This window comes from Natator depressus, chromosome 6, assembly GCF_965152275.1.
Source record: "Natator depressus isolate rNatDep1 chromosome 6, rNatDep2.hap1, whole genome shotgun sequence".
NCBI classification, from domain to species: Eukaryota; Metazoa; Chordata; order Testudines; family Cheloniidae; genus Natator; species Natator depressus.
The window spans coordinates 52,758,227-52,772,356 of NC_134239.1; the positions used below are offsets into that span (position 1 = coordinate 52,758,227).

At 41.8% G+C, this 14,130-nt stretch overlaps 1 long non-coding RNA gene across 2 annotated transcripts in view; it reads left to right on the forward strand.

Annotated features, from left to right (window-relative positions):
* The first annotated feature begins 1,310 nt into the window (after positions 1-1,310).
* Positions 1,311-14,130, forward strand: part of LOC141990045 (uncharacterized) — a 54,245-nt gene continuing 41,425 nt past the window's right edge. For both annotated transcript variants that reach the window (XR_012640058.1, XR_012640059.1), the window contains exons 1-2: positions 1,311-1,457; positions 2,766-2,874. This is a non-coding gene — a long non-coding RNA (uncharacterized LOC141990045). The remainder of the gene's footprint in view (positions 1,458-2,765; positions 2,875-14,130) is intronic.

The following is a 14,130-nucleotide window of genomic DNA, read 5'->3' on the forward strand; positions in this document are numbered from 1 at the left end:
GCAATGGCTGATGCCCCAAATAAGTGTTGGGCCTGGGATTAGCAAATAGATAATTAGATACTCCACTACACTTTTTCTTTTTACGCTCCTTCCCACACAAAAAGATCTTCCAACAAAATCAGCCACCATGCTAGCTGATCTAGGGCCATCCCCACAATCCTTCTCTACTATAGCTTCCACATTGCTCCCCCTGCTTCTCCTGAAAAGCAGAAGGCCCCTGCCCCTGAGCTCTGCTTCCCGCTTTTCCTTTCCCATCCTTTCTCCAGGTCACAGGCCTGTAACTGTTGCCTCCCTGGCCAGCTCCTCACTCCTCTGCCTTTACTATCCCCCAGTTGGGCTCCACTTGAGGAGGGGACTGAGTTCTGCATTGAGGCTCCTCCTGTGCTCATACTCTGGCATTAACTTTCTTTAGCTTCAAAGAGGACTGAAAGCAGCCTGTGAGTATGCAGTGATCTCAGGGCTGCTCTATACTTTCAATGAAAGGAGAAGGTTTCTTATGGGCTGGAGGCTACCAAACTCACCTGCTCCTTTTCCCTGCCTGTACTCTGTGATGCTGCTGTACTGAAGGTGCCAGACACTCCTGCTCTCTCCCTCCCTTGGCTGCAGTCTATCTTGCAGCACTGAAGAAACTAGATGCCTCTGCCCCTTCCTCCCTTTCTTCCTTCTGCTCATCCCTGCCGTTTTCTCCATTGTGCAGCCTGAGAGAAGAGGGGAAAGAAAGGTAGCTGTCAGACTGAAGTTTTGTCTGTTTAAAGAAGTAAAGGAGAGGAGATTTAACAGGTGGGATAGCCCTGTTAGGCCCTCATTACTCATGACCAATCTGTCTAATCACCAAAGACATAATCTTCAAATGTGGGTGTCTAAGTATATAGTTGGGCACTTAGGTATGAATGGAACGGCCTGATTTTCAGACATGCTGAGAACCCATAGCTCCGATTGGCCTCAATGTAGACTATTTGCAGTAGCAAGAATTCTGGGGCAAATCCTCAGCTAGTGTAAACTGCCATAGCTCTATTTACTCCAATGGAACTATACTGATTTACACCAACTGAGGATCTGGCTCAATGTCTGTTATTAAGTGTTTACAGGATCAGACCCTTAGCCTATACTGAAAATTTTCTTTTTATTTTCAGACTTTATTTCCCAAACAAAGATGTCATGTTAAGCAGGAAATCTAAATCCATGTCTGGGAGAGTTGGTAAGTGATTTTCAGATATTCTCTGCCTTGCTGGGCTTGCCTGTTGTGTTAAACAGTGCATGAAACTGACTGGACATGTGAACCCTGTGAGCACCAGCGAAAATTTTCATTTGGCAGCTGTCACAACTTGCTTGCTTTCTAACACAATAAACTCCATACCACTTAGAACAACTTCCTAAGAGCACAGCATATACCAGATTCAAGAATACATGGCAACTTGGAAATCATCCTCCATTCTTCAAAAAGCAGGAATATAGGGGTAAGAAAACAACATATTTACTCCTCTTCAAAATGATCCGCACAGTGGAGTTAACAATAGGGATGAATTTGGCTCATTTTCTATTGGATAACAATGTCAGTGCATCTGTTTGCAACTTGCCTCTGTCCCTCACACTGTTGTGTGACTATTGTATCAACGTCTTTGTTGAGGAATCTGCCAGTCTCTGAGACTGAATGTGAGGGGGAGTCACTCCATGGGGAAGTGACCTAGTCATTGCCTGCAAATTTATGGCATGGAGGAAGTAAACATAATGAAGAAACCCCAAAGCTCTGAGCCTCTGGTGCAGGAAGGCTGATTTGCAGCAGACCACATTCATGTAGTCTTAAAGTTGGCTTACGTGGTTCTGAAACAACAGTGTGGGTAACTCTCATGATTTTATCATAAGTGTCATGCTAGTTCATGTTTTTCTTAAAGCCCCAGCTCCTGGAGGCAACTGATTGCATGAGAATTTCAGCTTACATTTTTTTAAAAGTGAGTTTCTAGCCCTCATGGGTGCAGAGAAAAACCTGAGTATACCCTGAAGTTCCAGAAACTAGAGGCTTAAATAATAAATAATAACAACCACAAACTAAAGCATGTTATTTTTAAAATCTCGTGTTATTTTGGAAAGCAGTTTCATTAATTTGGAGAGCCTGACTGATTTTTTAATGTTTGTTACAAGATCAACCCACCTCAAGGTAAAGTGTGATCCTTTGGTAACATACAGCCCAGTGTACAGGCTTTTATGCCACTCTACCTCCCTATTGCTATAGCAGAGAAAGGGGATTGTGGCTGGAGAAAAGAAAGTGTGGCCAGAATGCCTGTTTATCATGCCAAACTTCAGATGTGTTTTCAGTTTCTTGTGGCTTTTTGTAGCTATTGTAATTCATCTGCTTTAATTGCCCAGGGAGGGAGTGAGGGAGGACAGGTTTGAACAGAGGTTGCTCTGAGATCAATGGAGTGTAAAGAAGAGTTTTAAGCCAGTTTTTGCATATACCATCCCGCAGATCTGTGCTCTGTGCATTCCACAATATGGCTCATAATTTTTGTACAGCTTGACAATGCCAGTGGAGGAGAAAGACACACACACACAAACACAAACACACACACACACCTCTAGTTGTTCTGGTTTTCATATCAAAATCTGAATCTGTTTGGTTACAGAGTCAAAGTAGTAGCAGTTTGGATTAAAAATGTCTGCAGAAATCTATCATGTTTAGTTTACAATTCACTGTGGGAGTTTGTTTCCCTCTGACAGCTGAGTTTGGCCCAATCAGAGCTTTTGATGTGCTTACCTGTCATTTATAGGAAGCAAGTCTCCGTTGATTTCCTCAGCAGATGTCAGTCACACAGCCCATCAATAATGCTGGGAAGACATCGTGCCCAAACTGAGAAAGAAACAAGAAAGCGAAAACACGTAAGGATGCTTCTAATTTGCCAGCAAGTAGCTCTCCCTGGTGTAAACTCAGAAATCTGTGACTCTTAGAACATGACTATGGCCATGGCTCAGGATAATTCATTTGAAAAGCCACATAGTGTATAGTGGCTTTAAAAGGATTTAATATGAAGAACTGGCTAATATATTTATACTTTTAGTCATCAGGTACCTACAAATGAGTTATCATAAAGTGCATACAGGGAAGAATGCAGTGATTCCATTTTCTTCCTTCTGTAGACAGTTACAAAACTTCAGTACTTAATCCTTCTGGTGTAACAATTCCTTCTGTCATTTTGAGAAATTGTGTAGGTTTGTACTCCCTTGTAAATTGAGAGCACAGTGCAGTGACCCTTACAGCAGGACAAATGAGTTAAGGCTCTGCCACACAAAGGCAGCAACATTCAGTTTCTGACCTAAGTTTACTATTTTGTATAAATGTGTTTGTACTCTGGCACCAGCATATTGTAACAAGTCCATGGCCCTCTACCACTTCATAGTTGTCACTATGCTGCACATTATAGCTACGCAGAACTTCACGGCAGCAGAAGGGATGGAACTCAGATCTTACTGCAAGGAAAGCATGGATCCTTATAATGTTAGCTAAAGGAGAAACTGTCAGCAACTAGCAATACAGGTTCTGTGAAACACAACCAAGCAGTTCTTAATGTTTCCAGTAAAGGACAGTGGCCTTTCACACTAGTCAGTTTATTACACTAAGTTCCTTTTATTTGCTCGTGTGGAAGATAACCTATAACTCAAACTAAACGATTATTGCGAAGGTGATCAATGATACAACTGACTATAAAAGATGGGATTTTGAGGTGGCGAGCCTCCAAAAGTTGGAATACCTGCCTCTTCCATGGAAATGGGGTCCATGTTGTTTTCATTGTATGGAATTCTTAATATTTTATGTTTAAAGAGCTTTGATAATGTGGAATGAATGTCAAATTGTGGGTGCTATTTCAGGTGGAATAGCAATACCTGAATGCTTATTCCCCAGTCAACACAGGCTGCAGGGACACGGGGCCTTTCACTCTCTACCATTCTTTTTACTCCAGGGCAGTCACAAGAATCAACCTGGCTCCTGCAGCTCTCCTCCTAACAGTGCTCTCTCCATCCTTTATAGAAAACACCTGCCCATTTTCCAGTTGGGTCTGATAATTGAACAGGGTTGGGTGGCCCCAGACCATGATAGGGGCAAGCCATCCTGTTACACACTCTCTGTATTTTCGGTTAATAATTGGATCTGCTATGATCCACTCATATTGACCAATCACTGAGTATACAGACAGCTTTAGACAGAATGTTACAAAATGGAACATTTATGCATGATTTATTTTCTTAGCTATAATCTGGGAGCCTTAAAATTCCACCAGTCTTTCAGAAAAAGAATGTCTTTGCTGCAGGAACTGAATGTAATTCAATAGTGTTCATCTTGCAGGGCAGTAAATGGAATTTTAAGGCCAAAGGAATGTTAATTTAAAAAGCTATAATTTCGAGAACCACTGTCCCATAACCTAGTATTTTTGAGATCTCTGGCTTAACCTACATGTGCTTGAAGAGACAAACACAGGGCACTATGGTGTGCTATGGTCAGCCAAGTTATGATTGTTCTCTGGAAATAATGGTTATTAAGAAAGTGATTTACAGTATTTTACCCATGTTTCTTGAACAAACTGTTTTTGCAATTTCTTTCGTTCGTTCGCTCACTCACTCACAGATACATTTTAAATTATCTTTAGCGGGAAACACCATTTATAAATGAAAATATACATAATTCCTAATATCTTTTGGGATAATATTTTAATAATAAACTTCTGTCTGGCAAGATACAGTGCATGAGCATCACACTTTAAACTGATCTTATAGTTTAGTGCAGGGATTGGCAATGTTTGGCATGCGTCCCTCGCCCGCGCCGCTTCCTGTAGCTCCCATTGGCCTGGAACGGTGAACCGCTGCCAGTGGGAGCTGTGATTGGTCAAACCTGCGGACGCTGCAGGTAAACAAACCGGCCAGGCCCACCAGTGGATTTCCCTGCTGGGCTGCGTGCCAAAGGTTGCCGATCCCTGATTTAGTGCATTGGAATAAAAAAGCCAGCAATTTTATTTAAGAGATACACTCAGTGATCTTGGAAAAAAGACCTTTAACATTGTTTACTGATGGGTTAGTTAATAAGCTAAGGACCAGCGCTTCTTATGCGAGAAGCTGGTACAGACCTATTGTCTTCTATACAGAATACAGTTCAGTTTCTCTGGGTGTTTGGGAACATATGGGTCCAGTTACAGGACAGACACAGGACTACATTATAAGTTTGATCCGAAACCCACTTAATGAAATAGGAGCCTTTCCATTTACCTTAATGAGCTTAGGATCAGGCCCTGTGGCATGTGCAGATGGGCCGTGCTTTAGCAATAGCCCTGTCACTTTAGGGAAAGGTAGCCCTTGCTCTCCTTTCCCACGCTTCCCTAGCTCCACTGGCCTCACTGCACCTCACCCTCAGGCCACATCACCCCATCCCTTTTGAAGAGGTTAGCAATTCTGGAGGCACTAACATGGAGACTAACATGTCTGGAGGCACCTACATTTCTCCATACCCAGCCACTTTATGGCCAGGGTCCTGATCCAACACTCAATGAAGTCAATGGAAATCTTTCCATTGGCTTCAGTGGATATTGGATCAGGACCTAGGTTCACTTGTGCCTTTCTCCAACATACAAAAAGAAAGAAAACAACCTCTCTTATAACCATATAGCCCAGTTATATCTACCAAATACAAGCAAATCAGGGACCCATAGTTTTAGATGACAACTGGATGCTAGGGAGAATAACACTCCTTAAATACTATAGATAGATAAAAAGAAAAGGAGTACTTGTGGCACCTTAGAGACTAACCAATTTATTTGAGCATAAGCTTTCATGAGCTACAGCTCACTTCATCGGATGCATACTGTGGAAACTGCAGAAGACATTATATACACAGAGACCATGAAACAATACCTCCTCCCACCCCACTCTCCGGCTGGTAATAGCTTATCTAAAGTGATCATCAAGTTGGGCCATTTCCAGCACAAATCCAGGTTTTCTCACCCTCCGCCCCCCCCCCCCCCCAAACTCACTCTCCTGCTGGTAATAGCCCATCCAAACTGACCACTCTCCCCACAATGTGCATGACAATCAAGGTGGGCCATTTCCAGCATAAATCCAAGTTTAACCAGAACGTCTGGGGGGGGGGGTTAGGAAAAAACAAGGGGAAATAGGCTACCTTGCATAATGACTTAGCCACTCCCAGTCTCTATTTAAGCCTAAATTAATAGTATCCAATTTGCAAATGAATTCCAGTTCAGCAGTTTCTCGCTGGAGTCTGGATTTGAAGCTTTTTTGTTGCAAGATAGCGACCTTCATGTCTGTGCTTGCGTGACCAGAGAGATTGAAGTGTTCTCCGACTGGTTTATGAATGTTATAATTCTTGACGTCTGATTTGTGTCCATTTATTCTTTTACGTAGAGACTGTCCAGTTTGACCAATGTACATGGCAGAGGGGCATTGCTGGCACATGATGGCATATATCACATTGGTGGATGTGCAGGTGAACGAGCCTCTGATAGTGTGGCTGATGTTATTAGGCCCTGTGATGGTGTCCCCTGAATAGATATGTGGGCACAGTTGGCAACGGGCTTTGTTGCAAGGATAGGTTCCTGGGTTACTGGTTCTGTTGTGTGGTATGTGGTTGTTGGTGAGTATTTGCTTCAGGTTGGGGGGCTGTCTGTAGGCAAGGACTGGCCTGTCTCCCAAGATTTGTGAGAGTGTTGGGTCATCCTTCAGGATAGGTTGTAGATCCTTAATAATGCGTTGGAGGGGTTTTAGTTGGGGGCTGAAGGTGACGGCTAGTGGCGTTCTGTTATTTTCTTTGTTAGGCCTGTCCTGTAGTAGGTGACTTCTGGGAACTCTTTTGGCTCTATCAATCTGTTTCTTCACTTCCGCAGGTGGGTATTATAGTTGTAAGAATGCTTGATAGAGATCTTGTAGGTGTTTGTCTCTGTCTGAGGGGTTGGAGCAAATGCGGTTGTATCGCAGAGCTTGGCTGTAGACGATGGATCGTGTGGTGTGGTCAGGGTGAAAGCTGGAGGCATGTAGGTAGGAATAGCGGTCAGTAGGTTTCCGGTATAGGGTGGTGTTGATGTGACCATTGTTTATTAGCACTGTAGTGTCTAGGAAGTGGATCTCTTGTGTGGACTGGACCAGGCTGAGGTTGATGGTGGGATGGAAAATGTTGAAATCATGGAAATCATGTAGGGAGAGTGGTCACTTTGGATGAGCTATTACCAGCAGGAGAGTGAGCTTGTGTGTGTATGGGGGTGGGGGGGTGAGAAAACCTGGATTTGTGCTGGAAATGGCCCACCTTGATTATCATGCACATTGTAGGGAGAGTGGTCACTTTGGATAAGCTATTACCAACAGGAGAGTGAGTTTGTGTGTGTGTGTGTTTTTGGAGGGGGGTGAGAGAACCTGGATTTGTGCAGGAAATGGTCCACCTTGATTATCATACACATTGTGAAGAGAGTGGTCACTTTGGATGGGCTATTGCCAGCAGGAGAGTGAGTTTGTGTGTGTGTGGGGGGAGGGGCGGAGGGTGAGAAAACCTGGATTTGTGCTGGAAATGGCCCAACTTGATGATCACTTTAGATAAGCTATTACCAGCCGGAGAGTGGGGTGGGAGGAGGTATTGTTTCATGGTCTCTGCGTATATAATGTCTTCTGCAGTTTCCACAGTATGCATCCGATGAAGTGAGCTGTAGCTCACGAAAGCTCATGCTCAAATAAATTGGTTAGTCTCTAAGGTGCCACAAGTACTCCTTTTCTTTTTGCGAATACAGACTAACACGGCTGTTACTCTGAAACCTATAGATAGATAGACATACATCAAAACCATTCAATTCTCAACAGCTAGAGGGTACTCAGCAATTTACGCACAGCACTTGACAGGAGCAGACCCTATTTAACAAAGTCCTAAGTAAAGTAGGGTAAATAAACAACAAATAATTTACACAACAAATGATGTTCTCAACAAATACCCCTCCTGTTCTATTTGCAAATTATACACAGCCAGATCATGATTGTTCACAGATTTATTATTTAAAATGATTCACCAAATAATTGTTGATCTGTAGCTTATTTACAAGCAGATGAGCATGAACATTTGATATTCAAAATGCAAGCTGTTTGACTAGACACATGGCATACATGGTATGTTTCTTTTTCCTGATTGGATGGGTGAATCTGTGAGAATCAGGCTGCTGGTGCAAGTCCTCATTCTTATGATGATTTCAAAATTTTCCTTCTGTGAATATTCTTTTGTAATGTTTTGTAACCATATTGGCTACCATATTTGCAGACAGTAACCACTAAAGGGGAATAAATATTTGGAACAAATTCACTTAAAATCAAGTTAATATTCACAGAAAATTGTTTGCAGCATTCACTCAGGTCAACTTTTAGACTCTGAGTCAAAGGGCAGGTCTACACTACCGCTTAAGTTGATCTAACTTACGTTGGTCAGGGTGTGAAAAAGACACACAGACACCCCTCTTCCCCCCCGAAGTGGCACAAGTTAAGCAACCTAAGTGCTGTCCACACCGGTGATCTCCCATCAACATAGCTTCTGCCTCTTGTGGAGGTGGTGTAATTATGCTGATGGGAGAGCACTCTCCTGTTGGTATAGAGTGTCTTCACCAGACACAGAGCAGCTGCACTGCTGTAGCGCTTCTAGTGTAGATCTGCTCATTGCTCACCAAAGGTAATGGGAGTCTTTCCACTGACTTGGTAAACTTTGCATCAGGCCCTTGATATCTCTGATTGCCCTGTTGTTTTATTTGTTGTTTAGACTGTAAACTTCTTGAGGGCAGCGCTTATGTCTGCACTGCATTTAGATCATATGGCACTAAACAGATCATATGTTACAAGACAAGACAAGAAAAGCAGAGTGTTTCTGTATCACTGTGGTCACTCAAAATGCAGTAATCACCTCCAGATTCTGGTGTGAATTTTACTTCTATTACAAATGGAACTTTTAATGTCAAATAGTGAAAGAGTTAGATCCGCAGAGTCAACAAGGACAAAACACCAGTGGTATTTAAAACAGAGAGGACGAATTAGTTAAATTAGATAAAAACACTAAGAACCAAACCAAAATTATGCTTGGTTCCAAAAAAGTTTGAATACTTTTGCTTTAGTTTGTTTGTATTGAGAGTTTCACATAAATGGGGTTTGAGAGTGTCTCTGATCACCATATTTATGACCCAACAGAAAACAGGAAGCCCCTGGAATTTAAACAAAGTTCCCCTCCTCTCCCAAGATTCCTGGTTCCTGTTTGTTCTGTCTTTCATGATATAGATGACAGAGTGCTCTGCTGAGTCCTCTGCACAAAAAGAATTATTATCAAACTGCTTTAATAAGTATCCTCATAATGAACAAAGACTCTATGTCACATGCTTAAAAATCAAATAAACTGATCATTGCTGTATTATTTTAACCTTCCATTAATTAAAGTGAGCACCAATTGAAAGAACACAGAGGTAAGTCTGAAATATATTTTGTTTTGCATTGTTGTTGTTTTTTTCCACAGGAAACAGGTCATGACAGTAAATGGGAGCCCACCACCTACTGAAGTTTTAATTACATTCAGATCAGCTAATTTAGTTGACCAGATATCATCAACCAGTTAATGTAACATTAATTAAGAAATGTACTCAGTAAGGTTAGATTCATATTTATAGAAAGTGATTCTTCCTGAGTTTTTCCACCTAATGAGGACCAACTTCAATATTAACTGTTTAGCAAAATTATAAAGATGAACAACATCCATGTGCTACAGCAGCAATATGGTTTTGTGATTTCTAGAGTATCCTGCAGTCTTCAACTCTGTAGGCTAGATGGATAGATAATGGGTGGAGGTGTAGGGAAAATAAAGGACTTGTCTCAGAACTCTCCTCAGATAAATTATTAATCATGTGCAGTAGTACACTGGTTGCCAGCTGTAGTCCATAGACCCCTTCCTGGCAGTCTGTGGTGAACTCACTAGTCATAAGGTGCTAGTTCTATTCCAGTTTCAGCTCCTGAAGTACCTTAAAGGATAGCTAGAGTAAATTTAATGCTTTTCGAATGTTACTTTTCCATATAAGCAATTGTTTTTATTTGAGCGTGATTGGAAGAGGATCTTCACAACTGTGAATGGGATTTCTCTGTTTAAGAGGTGGTGCACACTATGAAAAAGTTTGAGAGCCTGTGGAATAGTAGAACTCAGTACGCTAATGGTTGTCAGCAGGGAGGGATTATTAAGTCTTATTATTTATTTGTCAACAATGTGCTTTACACTGTACTAGATTCAAGGGAGCCCCAGGCTTAAAGAGCTTACTGTCTAAAAGACAGATGCAGAAAAGTCAGGAGACAGTGGGAAACCCAGTAGTAGTAGTAACTTGGCATTTTAAAAAAGAACATTAACTTATTTCTTGTGGGCATCGCAAAAGAAGTGAGCCTTTAAGAAGTATTTGAATATAGACAGGAAAGATGAGCTGTGGAACCAGAATGGGGATTAACTATATAAAGGCTTAGGACCATCAACATATCTGCTTTATAAGTACAAGCCACAGTGGAAATGCTGGGTGTCCCAGCACTCCTAATTCTACTGAATCTGCTTATGATTTCTAGTGAAGGGAGAACTCCAGAATATAGAAAAGGTATATCAGAAATGTGTCTGAACATTTCACATGCCCCATCTCCTCCCACTACAAACAGATCCTTCTCCAATTTCACAATCCCGTACTTCCAAGCTTGGCCTCAAGTTTCTCTTCCCTGACCCTGATCTTCCTGAACTCTAAATCTCCTTGGTTACTGTGTGTTTGAATTGGACCTTTCACCTCATTGGAATTCAGTTTCTGTGGTTTAATTCTACATGTAGCAGTATATTAGTTTAAACAGAGAGGCTGATCAATAGTTTAATCAGTCATTTTCTTTCTAATTCTTTCTGCACTACCTGTTCCAGCTGTTAATACCTCTTTACTTTGGCCTGCTGCAGCTCCAAAGTCAAACTCGGGTCAAGCAGAGACAGATAGGCAGAGACACCATGCCTGTCTGCTGAATTTCTTTGCAGTTGCTGGATCAGAGTAAGCAGAATATGTAAATCCACATACCTATCCTGACTGTTGGCCTCTGCCTCCGGAGCAGTTTACTTTTACATAAAGAGCATCAAGTTATTTTCAGTAGGAGGCTTTCAGAAGAGGAAGCTAGAATAGGGACTATATTAGGGGTGATTATGATATGTAAATATAAATTCACTTAAGGCCTCCACATTGGAAAACTGGACCTTATAGCTCATTCCTTATTGTTGTGCTGCTATCTGCAAATGCTAATTCTGGAGTTGGTCAGTTATTTGTTTCTGAAGCAGCCCTTACATTTGCAGAAATATTCCTAAATATTCACGGGTAATTTATGTAAACAATTTCAACAGAAAGGGCGTGTATATTCATTTCACTTATTTGCACTTTGTAATTCCTGGCATGTAATTGGCCATCTAAAGTAACATGGCATTGTGTTTGTGTAATGCCAACAGACCCCGGTCGTTGGCAGGCAGGATGGAACCGGGGACCTCTGGAGCTTAGTTCATGAGCCTCTACTGCATTAGGTAAAAGCCAACTGGCTGTTAGCTAAGACTGTAGAGCAAACTCATTTTATCTCTCTCTTTAAGTGCTCTCAGTGCCACTAGATGGGACAGAACACCACTCCCAGAAGGTGTGTGGATTACATTTGCTCCCTGATTGGATGACTGGAACTTCCTAAAGAACAACCACCAATAACAGGACTGGGGCACCGAGGCACTACAATAATACAAATAATAAATACTTGATATTCCTGTGTTAACCTCATTAGCACTTTTGGTCACAGCATTATCCTGGGAGCTCATGTTCAGCTGATTATCCACCACAAAACCCACATCAGAGTCAGAAGCTTGCTGCTTCCCAAGACAGATTGACCAAGAACTAGGAGAGTATAAAGATTGATTGGATCCCCCCTTACATCCTGATTCAAATTGTGCTGAGCACTAGTCAGGCACAACTCGGCATCTAGGCCACTGTTTTTAAAGTGATCAAAATGGACTTGGAAAACAAATAGAAAAAATTGAGCCAGATATGCTTTGGAGAGCTTGGAAAACAACTGGAAATGACATTGTCTAGTCTGATTTCCTGCATGCCACGTGCCAAAAACACCACCCAGCACCTGAACACTTAGCCCCACAACCAAAATTAGGCCTAAGTATTACAGCCCTCGGGAGACTAGACTATTATGTTCCACAGGCAGAGAACTGGCGGGACTGTGGTGCATTGGTGCCAAGGCCTCAGAACAGCAGGGAAATGATTGAGAGAGATATACACAGATAATCTTGGCAAGTCACCTGGATGCATACATTGTAGAGGAAGATTAAAAAAAAAGCCCAAAGTCCCTGCCAATCTGACTTGCGGGAAGAGAGGGGAATTCTCTCTACACCACATATGGTGATCAGTTAGGACCTAAGCACATGAGCAAGAACTAGCAGCCAACCACCTGAAAGAGAGAATGTTCAGTGCCACTTCAGAGCCATGGCCTTCCCAACCCAATGTCCCATCTCCAGCTGTGGCCATCCCTTATGCTTGACACAAAGGAGATCAAAAGCAAGCAAATGAAGAAACCCAAGAATACATTGAGGGGGAGAGGGGAATCCCTTCACAACCCCTTCATGTGGCAGGCTGAAACCCTGTAGCGTGAACTTTTAGGTACATAAGACATTCACGGGAAGGGAGCCCTAGTGCTGCTGGAGTGTTAAAATTGAAAATCAGACCTGAATGAACACCCCTAGATTCAAACTCCCTCAACTCTGGGAACAATTGGATCTTGATAAATACTTTATGGCTTCTAATTATCACTGCTAGAAGCATTTGTTTGGTTTTTCGCACATGGATGATTATTTATTTTCAGTGCAGTCAACCCACTTCATTTCCTATGATACTCATCTCTATTGGATAGGAACACCCTGAAAAAACTGATGTATTAAGCCTCACAACAGCCCTGTTGGGTGGGAGACTATTAGCTTCAAGTTCACAAAGAGATGAAATAATCTGAGCAAGATCACACAGGTAGTGTGTGTGGAAGAGCCAGATATAGACTCCAGATCTCCTGACTTCCTGGTCTTATGTCTAAACCAGAAGACCATCCCTCCATCTTATTAGGATAGGTTTATGTTAGAGATTAAAGGTTATCTTTGAGAAATTTTAGCTCCTAGTACCATATGTGGAAAATCACATACATGCATAAAAAGGGAACAATGGAAAAATGTGTCTATATTTCTAGAGGTAAAGATCAAGGAATGTGACTCATGCTAGTTGTCTTGACTGACTGTTATGATACTGGTAGGGTGACCAGATGTCCTGATTTTATAGGGACAGTCTGGATATTCAGGCTTTTGTCTTATATAGTTGCCTATTACTTCTCCCCGGTTCCTATTTTTCACACGTGCTATCTGGTCACCCTAGATACTGGCTATGGCAAGAAGCTCCTATTTTCCCATAAACACTGTTGACCAAAGACAGCCTGGTTGCTTGATTTTCTGTTCAGCAAACAACATTGGGCCAGATCCTCAGCAGGTGGAGCTACGGAAATATACATCAGCTGAGCATTTGGCTAAATATGTACCTCAGGTGAAATCCTATCCTGATGCCATTGATTTTAACAGGTCATAATTTCACCCTCCTTTTTAGGTTTGACCACAACTATAGGTCAGACATAAGTAGTTTAGGCAGAAGATCTTTTCGTAGACATAGGATCAATATCAAAACAGCAGCATTACTCAGTAAAGAGGAAGGCAGGAGTCTGAAATGGATAAATGAGAAGCATCTGGAGTGGAGCTGGTTGGAAATTTTTTTGATAAAACTTGTTTTCAATCAGAAAATGCCAGTTTGTCAAAACTGAAACTTTTTATGAAAACAAATGAGTTTTGATGAAATTTTCATTAGGAGGTTTTCTTGGGTAGAGGATTGAAGGAGAAAGAGCAAGATACCCAAGAATATCTAATAGCCTGGTGGTTAGGGATGTGAGAGACCCAGGATCTCACTTGGGATGTGAGAGACCCAGGCTCAAATACCTACTCCCAATCAGACTATTCTGGATAGGGACTCTCTTTCTCATTAAAAATTTCAAAAGGTCAAATTT